At 42.8% G+C, this 13,771-nt stretch overlaps 1 long non-coding RNA gene across 1 annotated transcript; it reads left to right on the forward strand.

Moving 5' to 3' along the window:
- Positions 1 to 1,194: 1,194 nt before the first annotated feature.
- On the forward strand, positions 1,195 to 10,430 carry LOC139031204 (uncharacterized). The gene is made up of 2 exons (XR_011483610.1): positions 1,195 to 1,298; positions 10,008 to 10,430. It is a non-coding gene; the product is annotated as an uncharacterized lncRNA (long non-coding RNA).
- The last annotated feature ends 3,341 nt before the right edge of the window (positions 10,431 to 13,771 follow it).

The raw sequence follows: 13,771 nt of genomic DNA on the forward strand, positions 1-13,771 counted from the left end.
GCTTTTTTGATGATCCAGTGGATATTGGCAATTTGATCTCTGGTTCCTCTGCCTTTTCTAAAACCAGCTTGAACATCTGGAAGTTCTCGGTTCACGTATTGCTGAAGCCTGGCTTGGAGATTTCCATTATTAGGTATGTATATATATTCCACAGAAGTACTCTCTTCTTCCTAGGCTCTCCCCAACATTTTCAAGCTTCTTTTCCTGATTCCTCTGGCCCAAGAGACAGACCTGCCTGTGACTTGGGCTGCCTTCTGAGCAAAGCAGTGAGAGAAAAGAGGGAGGGGAGAAAAAAATAACTGCATCCTCGCACCCCCAGATCCTCTAAGGAGACAGACATTCCCTCGGGGCAGGAACTGGGAGAGAGGAAACACAACAGAGGACTTCCCCTCGGCAGCAGTAGGGCGTGTGGAAACTACCAAATGCACAGAAAGTGATGAGATGATATACAGGTATAGCACAGGCTGGGACAAAAATAAAATGTATAACTGAAACTTAAATTTCTTTGCTGCTTCCTGACAAGAAAAGGGGGAGGTGATGATGAGTGCACTGGATTGAAACTTTGGACTCCCTGATTCTAGCATTGGCAACACAGGGGAAGTTGAAAACAGGTGATTAACAGGTGTCTCCAAGGGTCTAAAGGAGATCAAACCAGTCAATCTTAAGGGAAATCAACCCTGAATAATTATTGGAAGGACTGATGCTGAAGCGGAAGCTCTAGTATTTTGGTCACCTGATGTGAACAGCCGACTCATTGGAAAAGTTCCTGATGCTGGGAAAGATTGAGGGCAGAAGGCGAAGACAGCATCAGAAGATGAGATGGCTGGATGGCATCACTAACGCAATGGACATGAACTTAGGCAAATCTCAGAAGATGGTGAGGGACAGGGAGGCCTGGCGTGCTGCAGTTCATGGGGTTGCAGAGTCGGACACAACTGGGAGACTGAATAGCAACGACAACCAAGGGTCTAAGAATCAGGAGAACAGGCCAGACATCTGTTCTTCTATTCATTCATTCAACACATGCTTATTGGGTGACCCATACGTGCCTGGAACTAAGCTATTGACTGAAGTGCACACTTCCTCATTATTCTCATTCCTCAAATTCACATACTCTGCTCCCAGCCTGGGAGCAGTGGCTGACCTTGTCACCCTTGCCTGAGTGTCCTAAGACCACTGGGTCGAGGAATTGGCACCGGAACGGAAACACCAAACCCGACACTTTGCATCCAGGGAAAGAGCCACATTTGGGACCACCGTCTTCAGGGGGAGCCAGCCACTTAACTGTGTGACCCCAGGTAAGGCACTTCACCTCTCTGAATCTTTCTTCTCATCTACAAAATGGTGTGAACACAGTGAATTCCTCAGAGGGTTACTCGGAGATTAAGTAAGTCTCTAAAGTATATGCTTTGCAGCGTTGAATCTTCACTCAACAAAAGTGATGCTTTCCTGTTTCGTCCCTCCCTCCCCTTCTGCAGTCTCTCGTCCCCTCTGGCCATCTCCCTGTCTCTGGAGGACATGCCCTTCTTCCCAAGGGGGTCTCTCCTCTGTCTCCAGGAAACATGAAAAAGCAGGCAGCTCATTCTCTGCACCATCAGCCCTGTCTGGTGAGGACCTGATGAAATTTAACAATGAAGAAATGTCATAAACATGTGCCTCAAAGGGCTCTAAGGCAGCACTCCTCCAACTTTAAACTCTGCTCAGACAGCTGTGGAACTTGTAAAACGCAGGTGTGGTTCCACTGCTCTAGCGTGGGGCCTGGGGTCTGCATTTTCACCAAGTGGTGCTGACACTGCTGGCTATGGATCACACTTCAGATGGTCCCCTCTGAGACGGAGCTCACAGACCCAGACTTCCATACCCAACACTGCCCGTGTCCCCTTCCCGCTCTAGCATCTCCTGCTCACCCCTTCAGGAGGAAAGCTCTCAGGATGGCCACCCTTGGCACAGGTCACCAATGGTTCTTCTCTTCTCTGGGTTGTGGGCACTGGGGAGGGGGAGGACCTGTCACCCCAACGAGCATCCCTCCAGTAGCCTCTGCAAGACCTCCGCTGGGGAGCCCTGGCAGCCAAGCCCTGAGCCCCGTCTCGGCGAGCTGTTCGTCCACCTCCACCCTGTACGCAGACCAGAGGAGCTTGGCCTCCGTGAAAAGTGCAGAGCTCCCTTACCTCCCTGATAGTTTAGCTTTCCAAGCTCAAGCACATAGTGACTATGCAATGTTACACTGTTATCCCACTTCTCTGAACCTGAAGATCCTTATTTGTAAAAACTGGACAAAACTACACACACAGATTCATAGGAACATTCTTTTACAATATCTAATAGGTCACCTAAGTGTCCATTGACAGATGAATGGGTAAGCAAAATGTGATACATATATATGCATATAAAGCTGGCCCTTGAACAACATGTGTTTGACCTGCACAGGGTCACTCATACACGGGTTTTTATCAGCAATGGGTATGACATACTACATGATCTGTGGTGGGTTGAATCCCCAGATGGGGCCCTGTGGAGATGGAGGAAGCTTGGTTAAGATCAACTACAAGTTACAGGCATGTTTTCTTACCTTCTTTTTACTCCTACTGACAGCCTCAAGCTTAGAACTTCTTTATAGATCTAGGAAAAAAAAAAAACACACGAAACCGTCAGGTACCACGAAAGGGCTTGTATATCTTCTTTCAAATTCTGAGTTGGACATGAAATTCCCAGTGTACACAAAACACACTCTTAAATGGGAAATCAGTCACCAAGAACTAAAATTGTCACCACTCGGCAGCCATTTATACACCCATTAATCTTGCCTGGATGACTAGTGACCCATGAGTAGCTTAGGGGCTGAATGGCAGCCAAATACCCAAGTGATGTCCTTGTGAGAGGCTCCAAAATTACCAACCAACTCTAATGCACAGAAGCAGGTAAACCTCCTCTTGGCTGACTTTGGCTGGAGTGACATGCTAAGACCTAAAGAGTATGTGCTTTGAAATCAGGTTCACTTGGACTGAAATGGAATTTTTCTACTCTCCTATCTGCATCAAAATGGACAAGTTGCTTAACCTTGTTGGGTTGAGTTTCCTTAAGGGTCGACTAGAGATGATTCTTTGCATCTATATTTGTGTATAAAGTGTGTAGCAGATTTCCGAAGGCAGGGAACATGCTGAATTAACCAACGATGAATCTCAAGATCTACAGGGTAGGTCGTCAAACTGGGGACCCAGGACAACCCATGTAGTTTATTAGCAGTCAGGAGTACCTGGTGGGTACTTGAGATCTGGGAGCTACTGCTGATGGCGTGTGGGATGAGGTGAAGATGATTCAGAAGTAGGGGAAAGATGGATGGAGATGAATCTAACCTTATCTTGAAAATTGGCTTCCTTGGGCAGTCCTCCTCGATAGGCTGGGGCACAGCATCCCCCAAGGCCTTGAACCTCCTCCTTGCAATGACTTTTCTGTACTGCTTCACTGCCACGGTAACACTTTAAACAGCCACATTGATTTTTTTCCTTCCTTTTACCAGCAAAATCCTCCAGGCTCTGTTGACAGAGCAAAGCACATGCTCCGTTTCTTTCGAGCTCTCTTCAAGGGCAGGCCACGGTGCCCACTCTATGCCCGGGTTTGTGGAGAAAGCAAGCCAGGGATGCTGTTGGATCTCTGCAGATCACCTGTCCACACCTGGGCAGTGTGGGCAAATCAGGATGGTACCCCCCAGGGACAGCTGGAGATGACTTGCGGTCAGGACTTGGGAAAGTGTGCAGGCTATTTATATATTTTTTCATGGTGAAGCAAGGGGGTTGATGAGATTCCAGAGTTTGGGCTCACTTGTCTTTCCCTTCAGACAGGCCTTGTGTTTCCACATTCACTGCCTTGCTGACACAAGGCCCAGGATGCTACATGCCACCCCCTCACCTTGCTCAGAGCTTGGGACCCAGCCACAGCCCAGCTGTGTCGAAGGTGGCAGCATGGCCATGTTGAGAGGACTGATCCTGGTGGTCTGGCTGGATCCTCCCTCTGCCTGCTTGCTAGAAACACCGGCCCATTGGATAACACCCACTGGGAGTGATGGGGAGAAGAGTCCTCCAATGCCCTCAGAGTCACAGAGTTTCCCAGAGAAACTGAACTAATACATATGCTGACTCTGTATCTGTAAAGAGATTTACTATGAAGAATTGGCTCATGTCATTATAGCCAATGATGACTCTCAAGATCATTGGCTACATTATAGCCAATAATAACTCTCAAGATCTACAGGGTAGGTTATCATACTGGAGACCCAGAACAGCCAATGTAGTTCTGGTAGCAGCTGGGAGGCCTGAGAAACACGAGAACCATCCAAAGACAGGTGGGCTCAAAGCCTGAGAAGTTTCCATTGTGTCCAAAAGCAGAAAAGGCTGACAATCCAGCTTGAAGGCAGTCAAGAAGGAGAAGTTCTCTCTTACTCATGAAATGGTCAACCTTTTTTCCATTCATGGTTCAGCTGGTTGGTTGAGGTCCACCCACATTAGAGAGGGCAATCTGCTTATTCAGTCTACGGATTCAAATGTTAATCTCATCCAAAGACACCTTCACAGAAACAGCCAGAATAATGTTTGACCAAATATCTGGGCACCCTGTGGCCTAGTCAAGTTGACACATAAAATTAACCATCACATTAAATGATTCATGTCTGTCACGACTGTGACACCCTGAAACACTGTCAATCTACACCCAACCTGTCTGGCTACAAAAATACCAACTCATTTCCTTTCATATCCAAGGAAATAATACTGAAGCCAGGGGGAAGCAGCTTCCACTTGAACCCTATCTCATGAAAGTTTAGGATTTACCATTTTCTTGGCACAATACAGAGCATGGCATGCTGAAATGAGCTTGGATTTATGGTGACGACATAGGTTCAAATCCTGGCCCTTTCTAGCTGCATCACTGTGTGTAAATGACTTAACATCTCTGCATCTCCGTTTTCTCATCTGTAAAGCAGGATGACAAAACCTCCCATACTGTTCTGTAAACAATGAGATAAGGCAAAGGAGTGTTTGAAAGATGGTCAACCATGCCAAAACCTTCATAACACGACACTGAAATGGGGGAAAATTCCAGTGTGAGACCACAGCACAGAGGATATGTTGATTTACCTTCAACTTACCTACTATATGGTAGACACTAAAGAAATATTGAATAAATAAATGTAAACACAAATTTTAGGCCCCACCAACTGTGAGTTTTAAATAGCAGATACCAAATTTTGTCTTCCTATATTTAACATAATGCTGTGTTCATCTATTAAGCTTTCAAAAATGTATTAGGATAGGTTATTGAAGTTTGAAATTCAAAAAATGAAGTTTGTTCATAAGCAGTTGAAGTCTGGGAGACTTTATAAAAATGTGAAACCATTAGATATTCACTTTTTGTGTCATTCTTCTTAATGTGTCAGAGATTAAAATCACATTTAATAGCATTCTGTTATGTTCACACTGTGATCTAGCCACATTTTCAGTTCAATAATCCACCCACTACTGAAGCCATTACTTCTTCCTTGGGGGAAGAGAATAATTCTCTTTCACTCAAAGAGGGCACGTTGGTCTCTTTTCCTCCCTCAAATATCACCTATAAAGTAATTTCTGATTTTCTATTTTTCAGTTTAATGTGACCTTTCTCTGTACTGAATAAAAATGTGTTCATCAACTAATCTCAGCAAATTTTCTTTCTGAAAATGAATTCCATGGCTGCATACAGAGACTTCCTTGTTACGTTAACAAAAGGGAAAGGCTGAGTCACCAGGCTCATGATTCACTGACTTATCAGGACAGTGAGTCAGTTGGGCTCTGACTGCAGACTGTCAGCAGGATGAGGGAGCCAGGTAAGGCCTGGGCCCCTTCAACTGCCAACATGGAGAAAGGGAGCAGGTCTGCAATGGGCAAAACGTTTGAATGTACATTTCTCCAAAAATTATATATAAGTGGCCAATAAGCATGTGAAAAGATGCTCAATATAATTAGTTGTTGGGGAAATTCAAATCAAAATCACAATGAGATACTACTTCGCACTCACTAGAACGGTTAGTTATAATCAAAAAGTCAGATAAAAGCAAGTTTTGACAAGGATGTGGAGAAATTGTAATGCTCATATATTGCTGGGGTGAATGTAGAATGGTAAGCCATCTTGGAAATAGTTTGGCAGTTCCTCAGATAGTTAAATACAGAGTTCAGATATGATCCAGCAAATCCATGCCTAGATATCTACCTAAGAGAACTGAAAACAGACATCCACATTAACACTGGGGCCTGAATGTTCATAGCAGCGTTATTCATAATAGACAAAAAGTAGAAATAATCAAATGTCTACCAACTGATGAGTGGATAAATAAAAGGTGATATCCACGTGATGGTATATTAAATAGCAATAAAAAGATATGAAATGCTGATATGTGCTACAACATAACAAATCTTAAAAACATTACAAGAAGTGAAATAAGCCAGTCACAGAGGGCTAGAGGTTATATAATCACATTTATATGAAATGCCCAGAACAGGCAAATTTATAGAGACAGAAAGTAGATTAGCAATTGCCTAAGGCTGAGGGGAATGAGAAATCATGAAAACTCGTGTTCACACAATCTGTACATGAACACTTATAATAGATTTTTTTCTTTTCTGGCTGCGCTGCACAGCTTATGGGATCCTAATTCCCAGACCAGGGATTGAACCCGTGCCCTCAGTGGTGAAGGCTCAGAGCCCTAATCACTGGACAGCCAAGGAATTCCCTTCAACTTTATTCTTAATTGAATCAAACTGGAAACAACACAGGAATGAATAAACAAACTGTGGTACAGCCCTGCATAGGAATACTATCCGGCAATAAAAAGAAAAGAACGTTTACACATGCAACAGAAGGATGAATCTGAGATTCATGAAGCTAAGTGAAAGAAGCCAGACTCAAAGACTACACACTGTGTAAATCCATTTCCATGACATTCTGGGACAGGCAAGAAGCCACAGGACAAAACACAGCTCAGTGGTTGCTAGGTGCTGGGAGCAGGGGGAAGGGTTGACCACAAAAGGGCACAAAGGAATTTTTTAATTGTTCTGTATGTTGACTGCAGTGATGGTCACAGGTATTTGTCATGTATTTGTCAAGTATGAATTTTTCAAAAGTCACAGGATTGTATACGAAATAGGGCGACTTCACCAGCATGTCAGCTTTTTCTCAATATAAATTTTTAAAATTGTTTTAGAAAACTACTAACCACACTAAATTAAAAAAAGAGATCCTTGTTTTTGTTTACCATTCCATTGAAAATGTTTGCCAAATATGTAAAAACATGAAAACATAATAGCATATCAGGTAATCAAATGATTATATTATATATTTACAGTATAAATACAAATATTGTATTTAAAAAAAAGATGGGAAAAAAATTAACTAAAATGCCAACAGTATTCATTTATGACTGTTGGGGTGGGGGAGCCATGGATGGTTTTTCTCATTTTTCTAGTTTTTAAGTTATATTTAATATATATTATCTTTCTGTAAAGAAAATCACATATTATGTTTATGAAAAAGGATATGTAGGAGTCAGGATAAGCCTTCCCAAATATAAACATGTGCTCAGAGTATATGTACATTGGTCTAAAACAGATGTTTATTAAACAAGTCATTATTCTTTGTGGCTTAGGTTTACTTTTCTGCAAAATGAGGGGAATTTGAAAATTTTGCTACTGCTCTCCTCAAAGGCAAAATAAACAAACAGCAGCTAATTCAGAGTGGGTGGAAAGGGGAGTTTGTAAAAAAAGAAGCATTCATTTGCACATCTGATTTAATTCACATTCTCAATGAAATATTTTCTAGTTTCACGGTTCGCTTTCCAGTAAAACAGTGGAGCTCTCCAATTACTAAGCAACGTGTTGATGTGAGCCACACTCTCTCACTCATCAAGTCTATGGCAGTATGTCCAATAAAAGAAAATCTGCCAGCCCAGTCTGTTTCCATAGCACTGACCAACAGTAAGCTCTTTGTGACCGGATTTATAAAGCGGCCTCTTATTATCAGAGACCGCATGGATACCACCAGGTCCTGAAGGAAAGTGGATCCTAACTCTCCTGCCTAACCTCACCAGGCCCTCAATGCTGCTGCATCACAAACAGGATTAGAGGATGGTTTGAGGTGAACAAGAAACAAGGACATCCTGAGTATTTTTGAAAGACAATTTTCTTTGAGCCAATATGTGCTTTATGACCCATTGAGGGAAAAAGCTGAGGACTGCTGTAATATAAATTGTCAGGCGGTGGCAGGGCTATGAAATCAGATGGATCTGAGGTTATTCTGGCTTCTACTTCAAATTGGTGGCAACACATAATTTTTAACTTCTCTGACCCCCAATATTCTCATATGTAGCAAGGGAGACAATAAGACCTATATTTGAAAATTATGAGGATTAAATGGGGGCAAAAGAAAAGTACCTAATATACAATAGACACTTAATAAAATGTTATTTCTTTTCCATGGAGGCCCAGGATGTTCTTTGAAAAATCATAAGAAGTCTAGCCAGTTGTTCTAGAGAGAACAATTAGAGCATCTGTGTGGGTCTCTGTATGCGTGTGTCTGTGTAGGTCTATGTGTGTGTTTGTGTGGGTCTGCGTGTTAGGAGTAGGATCAGAAAGAATCATGTACAATGATGTGAGTATATAATTAGAGGTGGCAGCTGAAAGCTACAAGACCTGGGAGAGAGGTTTTTAGACTCCTAGTGTAAAGGTAATAAAGAAAGAGAAACTATAAGGCAACCCATTTGAAAAGCTTGGCCATAGTGTCATACACGGTCATGGTGTATTCTCATTGAAAGACATTTTCTTTTTCTTGGTTCCCCAATCAGGGATCAAACCCATACCTCCTGCATTGGAAGGCAAAGTCTTAACCACTGGGCTGCCAGAGAAGTCCTGACAGGTACTTTTAAGTTAACTGTATCCAATTTTCTTGTTTTTTAAGCAAAATAATAACAATGAAACACTCCAAGATTCAGAGAAAATCAAGGAATTTCTCAAGGTCTCACAACCTGTGGGAAGCAGAAAGGAGATTAGAACATTCCAAGTCCCCTTCTGCTGTGAGGTAGGGCCCTTCTTTGAAACGCCTGTGTGCATGGGCTTGTGCTAGATGCTGGGTGCAGCAAGTGTATGCCCACCCGTTAAAGTGCAATGCCAGGAAGCAGAGGAAGGAAGATGGGGAGAGGGAACCACAAGCTGGAAGGTGGTACAAGCACAACTGCCGATCCATTAGGAGAAGGAACGAAGCACAAATGCGCACGTTTGTGCATAGATGTTTACATCACATTGGGTTGCATTAGATTGCTATTTGTCATGGAGGGGTCCATTGAAAAGATGTCTAGTCTTCTCAACAAGGAGAATATGAGTCTCAGAGAAATCCTGAAGAGGGTGAGGGATGACGCTTGATGGAAACTAAAAGAAAGACATCTGAGAGGATTGCAAGCATCCTGGAAGGGTTTATCAGGCCATGGGAGCTGAGGAAAGTCACCCAACAACCCTTCTTCACTTTCATTTCGGATTGTGTTGTCCTCGCCAGGACAGATCTAGAACTGAGGCCATGAGCATGGCAATGGATAAATGATTTAGAGCTAGTTGCACATCTGGGACTCAAAGTCCTTGCCCAGCTTCTTCCCTCTCCTGGGGAAATTCTAAGTCTTTTTAAGGGAGATATCTGGGGGTTTCAGGTAGAGTTTGAAATCAGTGTCTCAGGGGGGATCAGGATGGGGAATACATGTAAATCCATGGCTAATTCATTTCAATGTATGACAAAAACTACTGCAATGATGTAAAGTAATTAGCCTCCAACTAATAAAAATTAAAAAAAAAAAAAGGAAATCAGTGTCTCTGCTGCGCTGAGTATTAGGTGTCTCATTCCTAAAAGAATGAAACTAACAGACAGGGCTTCACAACGGCCTGAGATCTTGGACTTGGAGCTGTGTGCAGGCTCACAATGGAACTCTTGGTTGTCTCTTGCAGGAGAGGTTTTGGATGTTCTCCAAGCAAAAAGAAGAATAAACTGGATATTTGATAGACTGCTGGAAGTGCTCACCACAACCTCTTTTTGTTTTCTCCAGGGTACACAATGAAGCTATATTCCCCAGACTCCCATGCAATTAGGCATGGTCACATGACTAGAAACCCACCCCAGTATTCTTGCCCTGGAAATCCCATGGACAGAGGAGCCTGGTGGGCTACAGTCCATGGGGTTGCAAAGGAGTCGGACACAACTTATCGACTAAACAAAAAACATTATGTACATTATAGTGTAATGTACAATTACGTACATACATAATGTATATTACGTACATAATGGAGAAGGGTCTGGGGACCTGCCTGATGGCGGAGCTGCATGATGGAAAGATCATGAATCAATAAAACACCGAATGATATGAGCAAGAAGTTATCTTGTACTGCATTACACTACTAAGATTTGGAGGTTTAGCTGTTACAGCATTTAGCCTGCCCTACTTATATTTCATCAGTCATAAAATGTACATACTTCCATACTTTAATACTTCATCTAGATTTGATGAAGCACAGTCATATGAGAATGCTAAAAGAGGCTGATCAACATGCTCACATACACACAGCTAGTGTAATGGTGACAATCCAAGTCTTCAATTCTGGATCAGAAGTTGCAACAGCTGACTGACTCACTCACAGCTCATGGTCACAGTGCATGGAACGATGGAATGTTATGCTCAGTATTTTGAATACTAACCATCTGAATTCTGTGACTGAAGTAGGGATCAAAGCTTGAGCATCAGTTAGATTTGGGAGTGGTGGAGAGGAGGTAAACCACTGGTAAACCACTGAGAGCCCTACTGTGTTTAGAAAAGGGGAAGGTTCTACTTTGCAGAATTGAGCTCAACTGCAAGTCCTGTCAGAGTACAGAAGAGAGATGCCTCAGCCTGCAGCGTTAGTGTGTGTGCCTGTCAAACTGCCTTTGGATGTTAGATCCCCCATCTGTACCATGGTGTCTGGTTGCCAGGGTTACAATGCTCTCCTCGAACAGAAAATCAAATAGCTTCCTAAAATCCACAGGTAAAGGTCATAGTGGGTAGAACATGCTTCCTTTCTGGTATATAAAGGGAAAAATATGCTGTAGGGAAAGCAAGTACTTCAGATTCCTCCTTTGAGGCCAAGCTGGTAAAGATGATTTGCGTAGGAACTTCAGAGCTGAGTTATATATTTAATACAAGAGAGCATCTTGACAATGCAGCATAGAACCCACAGCTGGACACTGGAAAGGAAAGCTGAAAAACTTCCCAAGATCCCATGTCTTTGAGGGAACGTGGTCCTTCATGAATTACCTCACATTCTCTACTCTCAGCTAACTCACTGACTCTCCCAGCTTTTAGAGTGAATTAAGTACATGTGAGGAATAAAAGGGGCTTCCCAGGTGGTGCGAGTGGTAGAGAACTTGCCCGCCAGTGCAGGAGACGCAAGAGGCGTGGGTTTGATCCCTGGGTTGAGAACAGACTTTTCAAAGGCCTAGCGAAGGGGTAAGAGAGCTATCAGCAGTCTCGTGCTGGCTGCTTTTTATTCTTTTTATTGTCATTTTTACTAGTGTTGATGCTTCTAATAATTTTGATACTACTTCTAATTCTACTAGTATTTATGACCACTAGTTCTTCTGAAATAATTTCCAGTGAAAGTATTATAAATGTAATATGTGCAAGTATAACTGTACAGGAACATATAAAATGAAGTTTCCTTCTACACACTTTGATACCCAAGAACTCCTCAGCAGCAACCAATCTAAAACATTTCTTGTGTTACTTCAGAAATACCCTATGTTTATATAAAAGCATATAAATATATTGGACATGTGGGATATAATATATACTGTTTCTCAACAAATATTTTTAATATCACTTAACACTGTGTCTTGGATCTGTTTCCTTGTTAGCACCTGTTGTTGTTTAGATACTAAGCTGTGTCTGACTCTTTGCGACCCCATGAACTGTAGCCCACCAGGCTCCTCTGTCCACGGAATTCTTCAGGCAAGAATACTGGAGTGGGTTGCCTTTTTCTCTTTCAAAGGATCTTCCTGACTCAGGAATCAAATCCATAGTCTCTTGCGTCTCCTGCATTGGCAGGCAGATTCTTTACCTCTGAGCCATCAGGAAGCCTGTTAGCACCTGTAGAGCTATATATATATATGAGATACAAATTTGGCAACATGGTTCAGTAAAAAGAGTATGAGGCACAATTAAGGATGAAAGGATTTGACTAAAAGGTAACAATAGCTTCAGCCTTTACAATGGCAGAAGCTTTGCAACAACCTGAACACCTATTAAAATGAAATGTCACTATAGCATCATAGAAAAATATATAGCAAAATGGCATATCTTGCTTGATATGAAATTTTAATTACATGACACAAAAAAGTTCTTTGACCAGACTTGGGACAATTTTTCTTTCTCATGCTCTATATTTGTACTTGATTCTTTTACTATAAGAACTTACTCAAGCTTCATGTTTAAAAATTCTTATCACACTGAGGATGTATAATAAACATACTTTAAATTCTTATTCTGTATGGTTCTTTAATTTGGCCTTCTTCAGCATAGTTCATTCAGTGTGATTTTCTTAAAGAGTACTTATATTCCTTAAATGTTGGGTTATTTTATGAATTAACTTGGCTTGACCCAGTAAGAAAAATATAACAAGCCTAAAAACTTAACTTGAGCAACTCTTAAACAACTTTATTAGGTGAGTTAAATAAGGTGGGAGCATCTCAGGATGGAGACAGGGAAGGAGTAGGTGTTGCAATCTGGGTTTGACTAACTGTTGTGAGTGACCTTCACGGCTTTTTCAGCTGACCGTTATCCTTGGCTTATCTGACGGCTCAGATGGTAAGGAATCCACCTGCAATGTGGGACACCTGCATTCGATCCCCAGGTTGGGAAGACCCCCTGGAGGAGGGAACGGCTACCCAGTCCAGTATTCTGGCCTGGAGAATTCCATGGACAAGCCTGGAGGGCTACAGTCCATGGGGTCATAAAGAGTCAGACACGACTGAGCGACTAGGCACAGCACCCTCATGGTACCTTTCCCCGGGAGTTTTCACTCTCTCGTAAGAGGTTCAGCCACTAGATCAGGGATGAAGGAACTGTGAGTGGGGGATGCTTAGAGGCTTACCAATCTGCTAGCCACCATTACCATCACCTCCCTCATCTCTAGCTAGGTGTAGCACTAGCTAGGGTGATCTTTGTCATGCATAAATGAGATCTTTAATTCCCCGGCTTGAAATCCAAGCACAGATTACCACTGTGCTGGACGCAGAGCCAACGTCCTTCTCATGACTTGCAAGGCCCTGCATGATCTGACTCCGGCCTGTCTACCTTATCTCCTTCCTTCCAATCTCTAGGAATTCTCAAGTGGAAGCCAGAAGACAAGAGAACTTGTTAAGGTAATTCACAGAAGGCAGCATTCTGGTGAAGAGGGGAAAATAGAAGGGTGAAGAGCGGCTCTGCAGGGGGATGAAAGGGATCCCACATGATAATCCCCGGAAGTTAAGCCGCACAGGCCAGTGGGGCTAGTGGTTACTCACGTTGGGAAGTGAGAGCTTTCCTGAGGAGCAGTGTCTTACCTTGCCTCAGGGATTCTAGGTCATCTAGTGTGAGGAGAGGAGGTGGGCAGGGAGGGGCGCACGGCTGTTGACACTCCTCCCATGGATGCTCATCTTTCAAACCCTCCACCCCACGGGGCTCAGAAAATGCCTAAATAAAGTG

This window comes from Odocoileus virginianus, chromosome 26, assembly GCF_023699985.2.
Source record: "Odocoileus virginianus isolate 20LAN1187 ecotype Illinois chromosome 26, Ovbor_1.2, whole genome shotgun sequence".
In the NCBI taxonomy this organism is placed as follows: Eukaryota; Metazoa; Chordata; class Mammalia; order Artiodactyla; family Cervidae; genus Odocoileus; species Odocoileus virginianus.